This window comes from Budorcas taxicolor, chromosome 20, assembly GCF_023091745.1.
Source record: "Budorcas taxicolor isolate Tak-1 chromosome 20, Takin1.1, whole genome shotgun sequence".
Taxonomy (NCBI): Eukaryota; Metazoa; Chordata; class Mammalia; order Artiodactyla; family Bovidae; genus Budorcas; species Budorcas taxicolor.
In genome coordinates, this window is record NC_068929.1 from 25429925 (window position 1) to 25446616 (window position 16692).

Here is a 16692-nt window from a genome sequence, read left to right on the forward strand (position 1 = left end):
GAAGAATTATTCCAAGTGGAACAACATAACTACCACATGGAATGAATTACTGAGATATATTATGGGGTCCAAGCACCTCACTGGGAAGTCAGATAAAAGGCTAGATCCTTAACTCTTTCTTGTGGCTTGCTTACAATTCTGTCTAAAGACAAAACATTTCTAGACAACTTACCAAATCCATTCCTTACTAGGATTCCATAAAATATCCAAAATCGAAGGTGAAATAGATTCAGGAAAGTAATTAGGCCAGAAAGATTTTTTTCCCCATAAATAATGCTTTGGTTTCACTGAGTTAGAATGCTTTGGACACACAGTAGACACAATGCTTTCAAAACGTAAAACTTAAGAACATGACCATGCTTCGTATAAAGCCCGACGTGCTTCACTGGGAAGACAAAGGACGGTAAGCCACCTATACTTGGTCTTCTTTAAGATGTCTCTGAGCTAGATCTCAGAAGCATTTATTGAGGGTCTACTGTGTGCTCTTTCCATCCGCAAAATAACCTGGCAGAATTCAGAAATAGAGGTAATTTACTCCAAAACATCTAGATATTAATTGGCAGAATCTGAATTGTAACCAAATATGCCTGATTCAAGGTGTGTTACTGTAGCTACTGTCACTGTAGCTATTTCTGTGTGACAAGAAAATCAGAGGATAGTTCACTCCATCACCTCCAGCTCCTTCCGCATGAAACAAGAAAACTGCTTCATGTGACTGCTTGGGTCCACGGTTCATGGAATCAGCCTGTCTGTGAGCTGCACTGCGATCTGAGTGACCAACGTAGCAAAGGTCTGTACGCTACGGGCACAGGGAACTGTGGAGACCTCCTCCCTCCAACAAAGTGTGGTTCCCTACAATAATACAGGCCAAAGAAGAGGCCTTGCCTCATGATCTGGTCATTTTTCTCCCCAGAGAGCTAGTCTACTTCTGGCCGCAAGGGGAGCTTGCGTCTCCACTGAGTCCATCCGTAGAATGACCTTGCATCTGTGTTTGCTGAGTCGGCTTGCATTTACTAGCTAATACTCCAACTTTGTCCATATGCCCAGGGGCCTTGGCAATAGGAGGTTTTTACAAGTCTAATAAATAATTATATGCAATATTAACTGCAGGCCATGCCTAGTACATCGGGTCCCATTAAAATAAAAAGTGCTGATTCTTTTCCCAGAGCGCCGCATCTTGTGCTGTAAAGTATTTCCTTATTAAGCAAAATAGGCAAATGGGTTTGGGTTTTTTTTAAGACCTTCTTCCCTAATTCAAATAAAGCATTTCTGTTGTAAAAACTCTTTGAAGATTTCATTACTACTTGTTGGTTATGAGTGCCTCTCCTGTTATAGATTTGAGCCAAGGCTAATGATGCTGAAATACCAAAGGAAAACCTTTTAAGTGGAGTATATCATCTTTCCAATTGCAATTAAAAACTCACATGTGACTATTTGCCTTTGAGAGTTTTCTGTCTGAGTTCACATGGTGAAACTCCACATTTTCCCCAAGATCACTTTTGTCTCTGAAGTAATTTTTTTTTATTTAAATGTGTTTACCATACTCCTTCTTTTGTCCATTTTCATAATGAGAGAAACTTATTTTTTAAATGTAAAAAACCAAATTATTGCTTTGCATGGTGCTTTCTGGTTGACAGGGCATTTTGTCAAACATTTTGTTGTTGTTCAGTCACTTACGTCGTCTCCAACTCTTTGTGACCTCATGGACTGTAGCACGCAAGACTCCTCTGTCCTCCACTAGCTCCTAGAGTTTGCTCAAATTCATGTCCATTGAGTCAGCAATGCTATCTAACCATCTCATCCTCTGCCACCCCCTTCTCCTTTTGCCTTCAATCTTTCCCAGCATTGGGGTCTATTCCAGTGAGTCAGCTCTGCACATCAGGTGGCCAAAGTATTGGAGCTTTAGCTTCAGCATCACTCCCTCCAATGAATATTCAGGGTTGATTTCCTTTAGGATTGACTGATTGATCTCCCAGCAGTCTAAGGGACTCTCAAGAGCCTTCTCCAACACAAAAGTATCACTTCTTCGGTGCTCAGCCTTCTTTATGGTCCAACTCCCACATCCATACATGACTACTGGAAAAGCAATAGCTTTGACTATACAGACCATTGACATCAAAGTGATGTCTCTGCTTTTTAATATGCTGTGTAGGTTTATCATAGCTTTCCTTCCAAGGAGCAAACGTCTTTTAATTTCATGGCTGCAGTCTCTGCCCAAAATGATTTTGTAGTCCAAGAAAATACAACCTGTTACTGCTTCTACTTTTTCCCCCCTATATTTGCCATGAAGTGATGGGACCAGATGCCTTGATCTTGATTTATTGAATGTTGAGTTTCAAGCCAGCTCTTTCACTCTCCTCCTTCACTTTCATCAAGATGTTCTTTAGTTCCTCTTCACTTTCGGCCATAAGGGTGATGTCATCTGCATATCTGAGGTTGTTGATATTTCTCCCAGCAATCCTGATTTCGGCTTGTGATTCATTCAGCCTAGCATTTCACAAGATGTACTCTGCATAGAAGTTAAATAAGCAGAGTGACAATATACAGCCTTGACATATCCCTTTCCCAATTTTGAACCAGTCCATTGTTCATCTCTAACTGTTGCTTCTTGACTTGTATACAAGTTTCTCAGGAGACAGGTAAGATGGACCGCTACTCTCATCTCTTCAAGAATTTTCCACAGTTGGTTGTGATCCGCAGTCAAAGGCTTTAGCATAGTCAATGAAGCAGAAGTACATGTTTTTCTGGAATTCCGTTACTTTCCCCATGATCCAATGAAGGTTGGCAATTTGCTCTCTGGTTCTTCTGCCTTTTCTAAATCCAGCTCGTACATCTGGAATTTCCTAATTCACATACTACTGAAGCCTAGCTTGAAGGATTTTGAGTATGACCTTACTATAATAGCACATGAAATGAGAGCAATTGTATGGTAGTTTGAACAGTTTTTGGCATTGCCCTTCTTTGGGATTGGAATGAAAACTGACCTTTTCCAGTCCTGTGGCCATTGCTGAATTTTCCAAGTTTGCTGACATATTGAGTGCAACACTTTAATAGCATTCATCTCTTAGGATTTGAAATAGCTCAGCTGAAATTGTATCACTTCCACTATCTTTGTTCACAGTTATGCTTCCTAAGGCCCACTTGACTTCACACTTTAGGATGCCTGGCTCTCGGTGAGTGATTGTCCAGGTCATTAAGATCTTCTCTGTATAGTTCTCCTATACAAGAACTTCTCGTATATTTTTGCCACCTCTTCTTCATCTCTTCTTTTTCTGTTAGATCCTTACCATTTCTGTCCTTTATTGTGCCCATCCTTGCATGAAATGTTCCCTTGATATCTCTAATTTTCTTGAACAATCTCTAGTCTTATTTTTCCTATTATTATCCTCTGTTTCTTTGCACTGTTCATGTAAGAAGCCTTTCTTGTCTTTCCTTGTTGTTTTCTGGAACTCTGCATTCAGTTGGGTATATCTTTCTCTTTTTCCCTTGCTTTTTGCTTCTTTTCTTTCCTCAGCTATTTATAAAGCCTCCTCAGACAACCACTTGGCCTTCTTGCCTCTCTTTTTCTTTGAGATTGCTCTGGCTACTGCTTCCCATACAATGGTACGGACTTGTATTCACAGTTCTTCAGGCACACCGTCCACGAGATCTAACCCTTTGAATCTATTTCTCACCTCCACTGTATAATCATAAGGGGTTTGATTTAGGTCATATTTGAATGGCCTAGTGGTTTGCCCTAGGCCTAAGAGGTTTTCCCTACTTTCTTCCATTTTAGCCTGAATTTTGCAACAAGGAGCTGATGATCTGAGCCCCAGTCAGCTCCAGGTCTTGTTTTTGCTGACTGTATAGAACTTCTTCATCTTTGGCTGCAAAGAACATAATAAATCTGATTTTGGTATTGACCCTCTGGTGATGTCCCTGTGTAGCATCATTCCTTGGGTTGTTGTAAAAGTGTATTTGTTATGACCAGCATGCTGTCTTGACAAAACTCTGTTAGCCTTTGCCCTGCTTCATTCTGCACTTCAATAATGACACACATTACATCATTTAATTTTGTTTTATCCTTTCAAAACCTCAATGAAGTAAATGTTACTCCTATGATTTTCCAGATAAGAAAACTGAGGTTCAAAAAATTGTAGTTCTATGCCCAAGGTCACAAACTACTGTAAAGAGTCCAGTCCAGTTATTGATAGAAACTACCAATTGCACCTTAATATCATCTCTTTCTTTATTCATTGAGTAGTAGAACCCTCTAATTCCAGCTGGGCATTATATTACACTATCATATTCTACCCTGAAATACAGATTTCCTTGTAGCTGCATGTATTAGTCACTCAGTCACGTCTGACTCTTTGCAACCCCATAGGCTGTAGCCTGCCAGGCTCCTCTGTCCTTGGAATTCTCCAGACAAGAATACTGGAGTGGGTAGCCATTCCTTTCTCTAGGGGATCTTCTCAACCCAGGGATTGAACCCCAGCCTCCTGTATTACAGGCATATTCCTGTAGCTGGGTATGACCGAACCATGATTTTTTTCCAATGGTATTTAAGGCATATGCAGCTTCCAGGAAGGACCTGTGAGAGGTACCATGTGGTATTTTGTACTTTTCTCTGTTCTACTAGCTACATTATGGAGATAATGGCAGGAACAGGAGCAGCTATCTTGGACCATGAGGTAACCCTGGGCATGGACATCCTGCATAGCAGAGTCGCAGACAGAAGAAACCTGGGGCCTACAGACTGTGTGGCATGAAGCAGCCATGCTATCTAGGACAGCCTACAACCCGACATTAACATGGGAAAGAAATAGCAGAGTTCGATGAAAGAGCAAACCTCTGCCTAGTTTAAGCTAGTGTTGCTTTGATTTTACTACTGCTTTAACTGAACCTAAATTTAACTGAGAACTAAGTCCTAACTGATAAGTAGTTTGACTCCTTCTCTACGATATGATGGACCCAAAGGACTAGAGAGAAATGACCTGATGAGAGCAGGTGGCTTCCTTACAAATAGCCAACTGAGGTAGAAAAACCAGGTGATTTCTGTGGGGCTTTTGACCACCTAATTTGCATTAAAACTCATTTTGCTATCTTGGTCCTCTGGGGTAGAGAAGCAACTATATTAACATCCTCCCTCTAAACTAAATTATCCAGCCTCTTGTCAGCCTTCTCTAAGGAGCAATCCAGTGGAAAGCAAGATCACGGAGCTGAAAGTTACATCCTCTGATGTGATGTTTTAAAAGCTGTACTGACCTCTCAAATATCAGAAGCCTAGATCTGATAGCAAATCATGCATTAAAGACCACATCTGAGACTGAAGAGCCAGACAGCATGGTCTTTCAACACGCTGGGGCAGCCCTGAGAGGGGCTCCCATTGTCTTCTATCCTGAGTGCGGGCTGGGGGTTTGCCAGCCACATCCCAGCAGGCACTGATGGAAACCACATGAGCAAGAACACATCACAAGCCTGCGTTGGACAATGCATCCGAAAAAGCCAAACTCTAAAGCACAGTCCATCTGGGACCAGGCTGGGCAGCCTCTATACCCAGGAGCTGGGAGAAATTTAACAAAGGGCTGAGAACTCCAGATGGGAAGCAAGGGAGGGAGCAGGCACTCTCCACACAAACCCTCTAAATCATGGGATGGAGCAGCCATACAACCAGCCACAGACTCTGCCCACAAAACCAAAGCTTCTGAGGGTGCCTGCTTGGATAGAGCCATAGCCCTGTTCACTACACAGGGTCCCTCATAGCCCAGAAGGTGAGCCAGGGGCTTGGAAGAGGATGAAGGACTTGTGGGCAGTCACATAGGTTGTTACCTGCTAATGCTAATGCTAATGCTTTTGAAGACTGGCCTAAGCTCACTCCTCACTCTCTGCATCCCACACAACTCAAATTTGAGGAAAAGGTGAGTGGGGTATACTTTCCTCTACATGGAACAAATGATCCCCTTCACCTAGCAGGTCTCTCTTCATCCAGTTCCTCTTGTCTGGGAGTTTAGTCATCACCTCTCTCAGGAAGCCTTTCTGATTCCTCAGGATGCACCAAATGCTTTCAAAGTACCTTGTGCCTACCACTGTCCTAAATTTTATCATGTTCGTTAAAGTCATATGATTGCTGCTCCAGTGTTTTCCCTATTAAAATTTAAGCTCTGTGAGGGCAGACTCACATATTCATCTCTGATGCCAACAGTCTTATATGTTTAAGTGTTTTGTTTATATTGTCTAATTTAATCTTCACAGGCACTTTATTGTGCCAATTCTGTAAATGAGGAAATGAAGCATAGAGAGGTTACAGAACTTGACAGGTAAGCTATACAAAGGCCAAAGATGGGATTTAAACCCAGGAAGTATTAAACTCCCAACAGCACTTAATCACTCTGCCTTCACCTGGCAGGTCTGCTGTTTCCATCAACATCAGATTAAGAGTTGCATCCTCATTTTTCAAAGGAGTGAAAGGAGAGTTGCTTTGTGATGTCATTTCCAGACCCAGAAAGCAAGGCTGCTGGTAGAGATGCTATATACGCCTCACTGAACCCCATACACCTCACTGACCGCCCCCCCCCCCCCCCACCATGGATGTTTGCACTCAAGTGACATTCAGATGCCAGTATCTGTATCTCTTGACTCCGGGGATCTTTTTTTCCCAGAAATCCTTACTGTCCACATGCAGCAGACCAGAGGGCCACAGAATTAAGACCTTCGACCAATGACTGTCCGGAACTGCTATACAAAGCTCCCAGTTCTCTGCCCCCCAAGATGGGATCATTCCAAGGCGTGTGTTTGCACCATTCCCCAGGATTCTCCACAGGATGAAGCTTCAGTTGTCCACTGTAGTAGCAGGCAGAGTAGTAAACCCTATGTTATCACCTGCTTTTCTCTGTATCGTTCCCTGCTTCCCTACTGGTATCCTCTGTACTTCCCAAACACACAATTTACATTATCATCTCCAAGCCTACCTCTGGGAGAGCCCAGCCACTGTCAGGCACAGCCCCAGAGTGCCCAATTCCCATTGCAGCTTGTCTGTGTGAACAGCGCCCTCTGGAATTCCGCCATGTGTATCCCCCCCAGCAACTGTGGGCGGTGACCAATCAGAGGAGGGTTCTCTCAGCTGACCACCCTATCTTAATTAGCTCTCCTCCACGAGGAGTAACAGACCCGTGTCATGTGCACAAAATATCAGTGTGAGGCCGGTGCCTGATGTGAACTTAGCAACAGGGGCGAGTGCACATGACAAGTCTCCCCGCCAACAACCTCTGAGTCCTCGGATCAGAAGACGACAGTCACGTAACGTCGGTGGCCAGTATGGGCGTCACTCAACAAATGCTCTGTAAACAAAGGAGAGGGAGAAAGCAAAACCCTGAACCCGCGAAGAAAGGCCACAGACGGTGTCATGGGGGAAAGTGCAGAATGCCTGCAGTGGGACTGTCCCGCCTAAAACAGAAATTCAACAGAAAGCAAATAATAGGTCAGAAACGGCCTGTACATCGAACTTAGATTTCTCCAAAAATTCTCTCTATTCTCCATGTTTCTGAACAGCAACTATCTCAATGAAAAATCTCGAAGTGTTTTCTAACACTAAGAGAGAGGAGTTCACTTCAAGATAGTAGAAACTATATACATAAAACCATAGTCCCTCTATAGTTTGTACCTTTGTTTTTAAAAATTTCACCATTATCACAGGTGGCTCAGCCGGTAAAGAGTCCGCCTGCAATGCAGGAGACTCAGGTTCAATCCCTGGGTTGGGAAGATCCCTTGGAGAAGGGAATGGCAACCCACTCCAGTATTCTTGCCTGGAAAATTCCATGGACAGAGGAAGCTGGTGGGCTATATAGTTCATGGAGTCACAAAGAGTCAGACTCGACTGAGCAACTAACGCTTTCAGTTTTCATTATCAAAATATTTATTCAAAGAGAAAATAATTTTCATGGTAGGTTTCCCTTTATATTCTTGTTAGCTTATCTAAAAATCAGGGAAGTGGGAACCCGCATCACAGGATTTTATGAGGAGTAACTAAAGAGAATGTAGCCTAGCTGCACAGACCTGGTGGGGAATGTGGAGAATGGTCTGACCATTGGAACTGCAAGTTTCAGCACTTTGGTCTCAGAAATGCACGTTTCCCTGTTTGTATCACATGACCCACGTAAGTTCAGGAATATTGGCTGGTCACAGAGACGCATGGGCCAGGAGAGCACCACGGAGCACGCTAAGCAGTGTTATAGCTTCATCTGAAAGAAGGCCTTTCTAGACCACAGACCATGGGCCATTCCCCAGTTGCCAGAAACCAGCTCAACCTAGGAAGGGAGACAGCTGTTCTATAGGTGCCTGTGTTGCATTTTATTTATATTAGTCTGACTTCAGTACACAATGCAACATTAATGTATATATTTTCATCATATTTTCAGGTTAGACATCCTAGAGCAAATTTCATCTGTTGAAGATGTCAAATTTGGTATCTGATATATTGATATAAAGCACATAGAAATTAGGATATCCCTTCTGTAAATTACAAACCTCTAAGGTCCATATCATTCAATCTTATCATAGGCTCGCATTCAAATGAAACCATTCCCATCAATATTCATTTATTATATACCTGTTGGGTGCCTACTACGTGCTAAGCCCCATTCTAAGTGACAGGAGTACAGCAGGAAATAAATAAAATTTCCTTCCCCTACAGAGTTTACGTTCTTGTGGGAGGGGACTGGATAAATAAATACTATCTATTACATATCAGAGGACAGTAAGTGCTATGGTAAAGCTGGAAAGGGAACAGAAGTGCTGGGTTACAGGTGAGATTCAATTTAAATAAGTCAGGAAAATTCTCACTGATAACGTGACAATCAAAAATAATTAAAAGTATAATTTATATCTTAGCCTCTGAAAGAATATCAAAGAAGGACCCAAATGAAAAAGACAACTGATTTCACTGATGTTCTGTTTCTTCATTTCTCTCTTCCTGCACGTGGGGGCACATACACACACACACACACACACACACACACACACTTTAGTATCTTCCAAGAATCCCTTTGAACTTCCATAATCTTTCTTTACCAACCCAGCCTGAGTGGGCTTAATTAAATTTAATTAATTGGCCTTAATTAAATTCAATAATTATTTATTGAGCATCTACCATGTGCTAGGAACTATGTTCAGTTCTGGGAAGACATGAACAACTGCTCAGAAGTGCAGGAGAGATGAATATAAAGTGTAGAATTATAAGGGTGGTACTGGAGTATACAAAAGGGGTTCCTAACCCAGATTGAGGGGCATGTCAGATAAGGCTTCCTGGAAGAGGTAACATCCAAGCTGAAGTGTTGAGTCAACTAGGTTAGTCCAGTAACAAAGTGGAGATCAAAGTCCCAGATAGAAGGCAAAGATGAGAAGGGTAATTTTTCTTACAGTGATAACGCCCATAACAACATTTATTTAACACAGCTGTGCTAGGCAAGTCAACTCAAAATCACCCCCACCCCCATCCCCCGCAAATGACTCTTTTTTTTTTTTTTTTTTTTTTGGTTTCACTGGGTCTTAGTTGCTGCATGCAAAATCTAGTTCCCTGACCAGGGATTGAACCCAGGCCCCCTGCATTGGGATTGAGGTGTTTTAGTCACTGAACCACCAGAAAAGTCCCCAATGACTCATTTTAACAGGAGTCCACTCCAGTATTTTTAACATTTTTAATACTCCTCCAGTGGAGGAGTCCACTCCAGTCCTCATTTTAATAGGAGTCCATTCCAATATTTTTAATATTTTTAATACTCCTCCAGTGGAGGAGTCCACTCCAGTCCTCATTTTAACAGAAGTCCACTCCAGTATTTTTAATATTTTTAATACTCCTCCAGTGGAGGAGTCCACTCCTGTTAAAATGTTTTCCTTTGGATCCTTGTTTAGTGCCTGTGGCTGCTGCTGCTGCTGCTGCAAGTCACTTCAGTTGACCCCATAGATGGCAGCCCACCAGGCTCCCCTGTCCCTGGGATACAGGGCTAATAGAACCATTCTTCTTTCCAAGTGAGAATATGACTTTCAGTTAACTTTCCATGACCTTCAACAACTTTCTCTGTTGCCTGGCTGACCTGCTTACAACAGGGCCAAATCTGTTGCCAGGACACACTGATGATGATAAAATGACTTCTAGTTGGTAAGTCGCATCTGGACTGGGTACACTTAGGAATGAACAGGTAATGAGAATTGTTACAAGAGGCACTGGCTTGGAAGGGAGGTTCAAGAAGGAGGGGATATATGTGTACATGTAGCTGATTCACTTCATTGTACAACAGGAGCTAACATGACATTGTAAAGCAATTATACTCCAATTGAAAAAAAAAAAGAAAAAGAGGTACTGGCTCCTGCAGGACAGTTCAGTTTGGTTCAGTCGCTCAGTCGTGTCCGACTCTGTGACTGCATGAATTGCAGCTCTCCAGGCCTCCCTGTCCATCACCAACTCCCGGAGTTCACTCAAACTCATGTGCATCAAGTCGGTGATGCCATCTAGCCATCTCATCCTCTGTCGTCCCCTTCTCCTCCTGCCCCCAATCCTTCCCAGCATCAGAGTCTTTTCCAATGAGTCAACTCTTCGCATGAGGTGGCCAAAGTACTGGAGTTTCAGTCTCAGCATCAGTCCTTTCAATGAACACCCAGGACTGATCTCCTTTAGGATGGACTGGTTGGATCTCCTTGCAGTCCAAGGGACTCTCAAGAGTCTTCTCCAACACCACAGTTCAAAAGCATCAGTTCTTCAGCGCTCAGCTTTCTTCACAGTCCAACTCTCACATCCATACACGACTACTGGAAAAACAATAGCCTTGACTAGACAGACCTTTGTTGGCAAAGTAATATCTCTGCTTTTTAATATGCTATCTAGGTTGGTCATAACTTTCCTTCCAAGAGTAAGCGTCTTTTAATTTCATGGCTGCAATCACCATCTGCAGTGATTTTGGAGCCCAAAAAAATAGTCTGACACTGTGGGACAAAAGGCTTCTAAATCAGGGTTGCTTACCAAGAGAGTGGTTCCTGAACAGCTCTGTGGACACCAGTAAAGACTACTGCAAAAACACCCCTCCACCGGCCCAGGAGCACCTGGCACTCTGAATAGATGAGAGTGGGGGGTGCCAAAGGTGGCCTGTGATCATCAAGTGAGTCTAAATATTTAGCTGAGCCTAAGAAGATGGTAGCCATGCACAAATTCTTCATCTAACTCTCAAAACACTATTTCTTATAATGGCTAGCATTTAGGAAGGATGAGAAAATAACCATATAGTTTTTTTCCTGTAATTATCCTTTCATCACAGCACCTACACTAAGAATCCCACTAGTCATTATTAATTAAGAATCATGTTTTACCTTGTACTAAGGCCCTTCCCCTCTCTGAAATCTACCCTCCCTCTGTTAGCCCCCCATCCCCACACAAGATATCATTCAGTCATGCTACTTTTCACATCATGTTTCCCTCTGGTGGTGGTTTAGTCCCTAAGCCATGACTGACTCTTGAGGCCCCATGGACTGTAGCCTGCCAGGCTCCTCCGTCCATGAGATTTTCCAGGCAAGAATACTGGCATGGGTTGCCATTTCCTTCTCCAAAGGACCTTCCAGACACAGGGATCGAAACCAGGTCTCCTGCAATGCAGACAGATTCTTTACCAACTTAGCTCTGAGGGAAGCCCATGTTTCCCTCTGGTCTATTTTAAATTCAACCAAAGTGGGCTTTCTCCTAGCTCGTTTTCCTACAATCATTTTCTCACCCTTTATTTATATATTATCCCTCTGCTCTCTCATCAAAATCTAGGCTCTCTACTGCATTCCTATCTATTTGGATCACCTGTCACTCATTTTTATTCTAATATATCTCAACACTTTCTGATGTCCTGGGAGCATGCTTTTCTGGATTGCCAAGCATATGCTGTGCTCTGGGAATCCTTCCTTGACCAAAATTCACTTCTTTAGTGAAGGTTTTCTCATTGCTCAAAACTTTCTTGCCTTCAGTCGCTCAGCCATGTTTGACTCTGTGATCCCATAGACTGCAGCACAACAGGATTCTCTGTCCTTCACCATCTCCTGGAGTTTGCTCAAACTCATGTCCACTGAGTTGGCGATGCCATCCAATCATCTCATCCTCTGTTGCCTCCTTCTCCTCCTGTCCTCAATCTTTCCCCTCATCGGGGTCTTTTCCAATGAGTTGGCTGTTTGCATCAGATGGCCAAAGTATTGGAGCTTCAGCATCAGTCCTTCCAATGAATTTTCACGATTGATTTCCTTTGGGATTGACTGGTTAGATCTCCTTGCTGTCCAAGGGACTTAACTTTCTGGTTGTGTCTATCTGAGCCCTCCTCCAAAATAGTGTAAATGTTAGGGAAAAAAAGCCTATAAATACACCAGTTACAAAGCTGTCAAATGTCTTGAAATATCTAGAGTGAGAGCTATACACATACTGAAAAATTCACTGAGAAATCTGGGCTAGAAGGAGAATTTTGATTCCCTAAGAAGAATGGGACTGGGCAACTGGGAACCAGTAGTTTTCTTGCTAAGAAAAAAAAATTCTGGTTTTTATTCCTTTTATTTTATTTTTAAATTATGAAAGTATGATAACATTTATAGGAGACTTGGAAAACACAGAACAAAGTTACATGTATAGAAAGTTACATGTAATCTAAGTTCCACTATAGATTACAATTGTTTTTTAAGTAGATAAATTAAGATTTTTAGTTGGTGTTTCAATATCAAACTCTCAAAAATTAATGGAATGAATAGACAGGAAAGTAGGATATTGTAGACCTGAAAAGCACTGTGAACCAATTCAACATAATTAAGACTTATACAGTTTTCACATAACCTCAGGATGCAACTTCTATTCAAGTTACCATAGACCATAAATCAGGAAACACTGGAATATATCCAGGGATGTAAAACAGGTGCAAAAATTTTATGGTCTAAAGGTATTGAAATCATACAGAGTCTGTTCTCTTACCACTATGGAATTATGTTAGAAATCAATATCAACAGATATTTGAAAATAACCCACATATTTTCAAGTTCAATGTGACATTTACCAAGAGAGATTTTTGACTTAGCCATTGACCTCAATAAAGTCAGAAGACTGAAAAACACACAGAGGGTGATTGCAGGGAAGAAAGTATTTAAATGATAAATGAATATTAAAATGAAAAATTAATATCCAAGATACTTTTAAAACCCCATGTATTTTGAAATTAAATGTTCACTTTTAAGTTATGGGTGTATCTAAGAAGCCATATAAGCCATAATAACAAGGAAAATGAGAAAATAAAAAATTGTTCTGCTTTTTAAATAAGATCAAAAAAATCCATAGGTAAAACTCTTTAGGTATGATGAGTAGATTAAAATTAAAAATGCGTATCAGATACTCTATAGAGTATTATATTTTTATAAATATGGTGGTGGTGGTTGGCAGTTTGGTCACTAAGTCATGTCTGACTCTTGTGAGACTCCTCTGTCTATGGGATTCTCCAGGCAAGAATGCTGGGATGGGTTGCCATTTCCTTCTCCAGTGGATCATCCAGACCCAGGGATCCAACCCAGGTCTCCTGCATGGCAGGCAGATTCTTTACCGACTGAGCTACAAGGGAAGCCCAAAATATAAATATATTTTATGTTTATTGATTTTCTGTATCATTTTATTCTTAAGGTTTAGGAGTTTTAGCTAATAAGTGTTTAAATTCTACATAAAATAGAAGGCTAGGCTTTATCCAATTCTTCCTCTCCCTGCTCTATAGATTCAGATTTGATAGTTTCATTGTGGGGTCAGGAAATCTTATTTTCTAATTAAATGCTATGGATAATTCCAGAGCAGGCAGACTTGAAGCCCCTCTTGGGGAAGTACTTCTTAGATGGGTATCAGCAGCAAAATGTTCTGAATTTAAAGGTGCTAGTTATTATAACACTTCCACAGAAAGTCTAATATGCTTGACCACCCTTCTAAAAGTCCAAAGATAGAGTCCTCATCCCCTAGAAAGGATAAGCACAAACAATATAAATTTTTGTCAAGGGATAAATGGAGCTTATTATCTCTTACTGGTAATTTTCTTTTTTCACGTATAGAATAAACTGATTTCTGCAGCTGTAAAAAAAAAAAAGTATATATGTATCAATAAAAGTCTAGAATCCCTTTTTATGTAGTATCCTAGTTTCACACGCCTTGAGAGTTGGGTCTTGGAAATTGTGACTCCTCACCACCCTTGCTGACACTAGAGATAATTATAACTACAGAAATTGAAAGGAAAAGTTTAACTACTAAAGCGCTGAGGTTGCCATGAGTTCCACAGCTTTGAAGCAGTATCTATTGTAGGACTTCTGGTTTGCTCTATTTGACATCATTTAGACAAAACTGAAAAAGTTGAAAGTGGAAGAGACAGGAAAACTAACAAAGAGCAGACGAGACTGCTCAAACAAATGAAACATGCTCTAGCTCCATGTTCTTCTGTCTATGGATTAACTTGAGAGATTCACTAGCACTTGTACTTTCGTCTTCTTGACTTGATTTAAAACACATTGTGCTAAGAATCTGTTTACTTGGCCAGAGACAAGATTTCATTAATCACCAAAGAACAATAAAATATTGCTGTTTAATGAGGTTCCAAATACACTATCATCACTGAACTTAGCAACCGCCTAGACTATGTAACCACTTAACATCAGAAAGACATCAAAGAAGCTCCTAAAAAGAATGAATCCTTCATAAGGTTAAAGTCCCACCTCAGCACTCAAGACCCTCGCTCTTTCCTCTCCAATCATTAGTTTTACTCCAGTTCCTCAAATGCTGCAAGATTTTTCCCATGTGCAGGTCTTTGAATATGGTGCTGTTTCTCCTGGAATGTTCACCTGCTTCTCACTGGAGCCAGTTTATCAGATCTCACATCAGTGTCACTTCCTTCAAGGGAGGCCCTCCTAAGCCCCTCTCTCAAGCTAGTTTAGGAGACCCCACAGCCTTCTGCAGCTCCCTTCAGGGCACTACTACATTAGTGATTCATCATTAATGTGTCCAGTCCCTGCTAGACCCTATGCTCCATGAAAGGAGGGACTATCTCCACTGCATCCACACCACATCCCTAAAACATAGTAAAATTCCTGGCACACTGTGATGTTCAACAATAAATAGATCAATCCGTGAAACAGATGGGCAATGAAGATATAATATGATTAATACCAAATTAACATATGTCAATCCTCCATGGGTTGACAGAGTCAAGAGTTAGCTAACACAAAAGCAGCCAAATCTTCATGGGTCCAAACACAAGGGAGCTCTTAATTCTTCGACACCAAAAACCAGTTGGAAAGTTATGCCACTAAAGAACTAAAAGACGACGATTTTTTAAAAAAAGACGAGAAATGATCAGCCATAACTCAATCTAAGGGGCGCCCAGGAAGCTATGAGTGAAACACTTGGATCTGTTCCTTAGTCACTTCCAAAATGCTGTGTAGGAGGCTTGGCATGCTAAAGCAGATATGATAGATTGAAAAGAAAATGGGCATGAGCCCAGAATTTAAAATAAAGGCAATTCAAATCTTTAGAAAAGTAGTTTTCAGATGGACAAGAAATATGAGTGTTCAAAAGTGACGCTGGAAATATGATAAAGTCTTACTCAGTTGAGTCGTCAACCGTATGCCTTCAATGTGATAAGCATTTTGCAAGCCAGTTAAGTCCTCCAAACCATCTTACACAATAGGGACAATTATATTCTTTCGCAAATGAGGTAAACTAGGTTTTAAATGGTGAGTAATTTTCTCGAGGTCATATAGTTAATTAATGTGAAACCCTTATTTCAAATCAAATTTTGGAGACCCAAGTTCTTTTTTTTTTTTTTTACTTTTCATTTTATATTGGAGTGTAGCCAGTTAACAATGCTGTGATAGTTTCAACAGCGAAGGGACTCAGTCATAGATATACATGTATCCATTCTCCCCTAAACTCCCGTCCCAACAAGACTGACATGTAACAGTGAGCAGGGTTCCCAGTGCTATACAGTAGGTCCTTGTTGGTTATCCATCTTAAATACAGCAGCGTGTACATGTCCATCCCAAACTCCCTAACTACCCCTTCCCCTCATCCTTCCCTCCCTGGTAATCATAAGTTCGTTTGGAACCCAAATTCTTAAACTTGCTATACTACAAACTACTCAAATCAAAAACTCTGCACTTCATTTCAGCTAAATGCACATCAATAGCTCCCCCTTCCAGTGACATTTCTGATGCCCCTACACTGCTCTCCTGAGCATTTCAGTGAAAATATAGAAGTTGTTTAAGTTGTTCTCCCCAGAAAATCCACAGAGAGCCCCATTAAGAAACCCAGGGGAAGGTTCCACTAAAGAGGGGAACCAGGACCAGTGTGCGCAACTTCCAATCAACAGCAGTATGGTAGCAAAGTCCCATTTATGCATCCGTTCTAATTCTGCATGCATGCCACTGTGCATGTGTTTGCTTCTGCATGGGTATCTAAGCCTGCCTGCTCAGGGGACTGTGTAGGTGCATTTACACCAAACTGTAGCAGTAGTGATTCATGGGAAGGGGCGCGGGATTAAAGCAGGGACGAAGGGGAAAGATTCATTTCTAGGTAGCACACTTCTACAATACTTTAGCGTTTTACAACAAGCCATGAGGTCAAAGAAGTCATTTGGCCCATTTTTTGCTTGAAAAGAGAGCTGTCTCACTGCAGCTCTGAAAGAGAGG

The 16692-nt window shown here is 41.5% G+C and overlaps 1 pseudogene; it reads left to right on the forward strand.

The window, feature by feature from the left end:
- The first annotated feature begins 350 nt into the window (after window positions 1-350).
- LOC128065913 (stathmin-like) overlaps window positions 351-16692 on the forward strand; it is an 82429-nt pseudogene continuing 66087 nt past the window's right edge.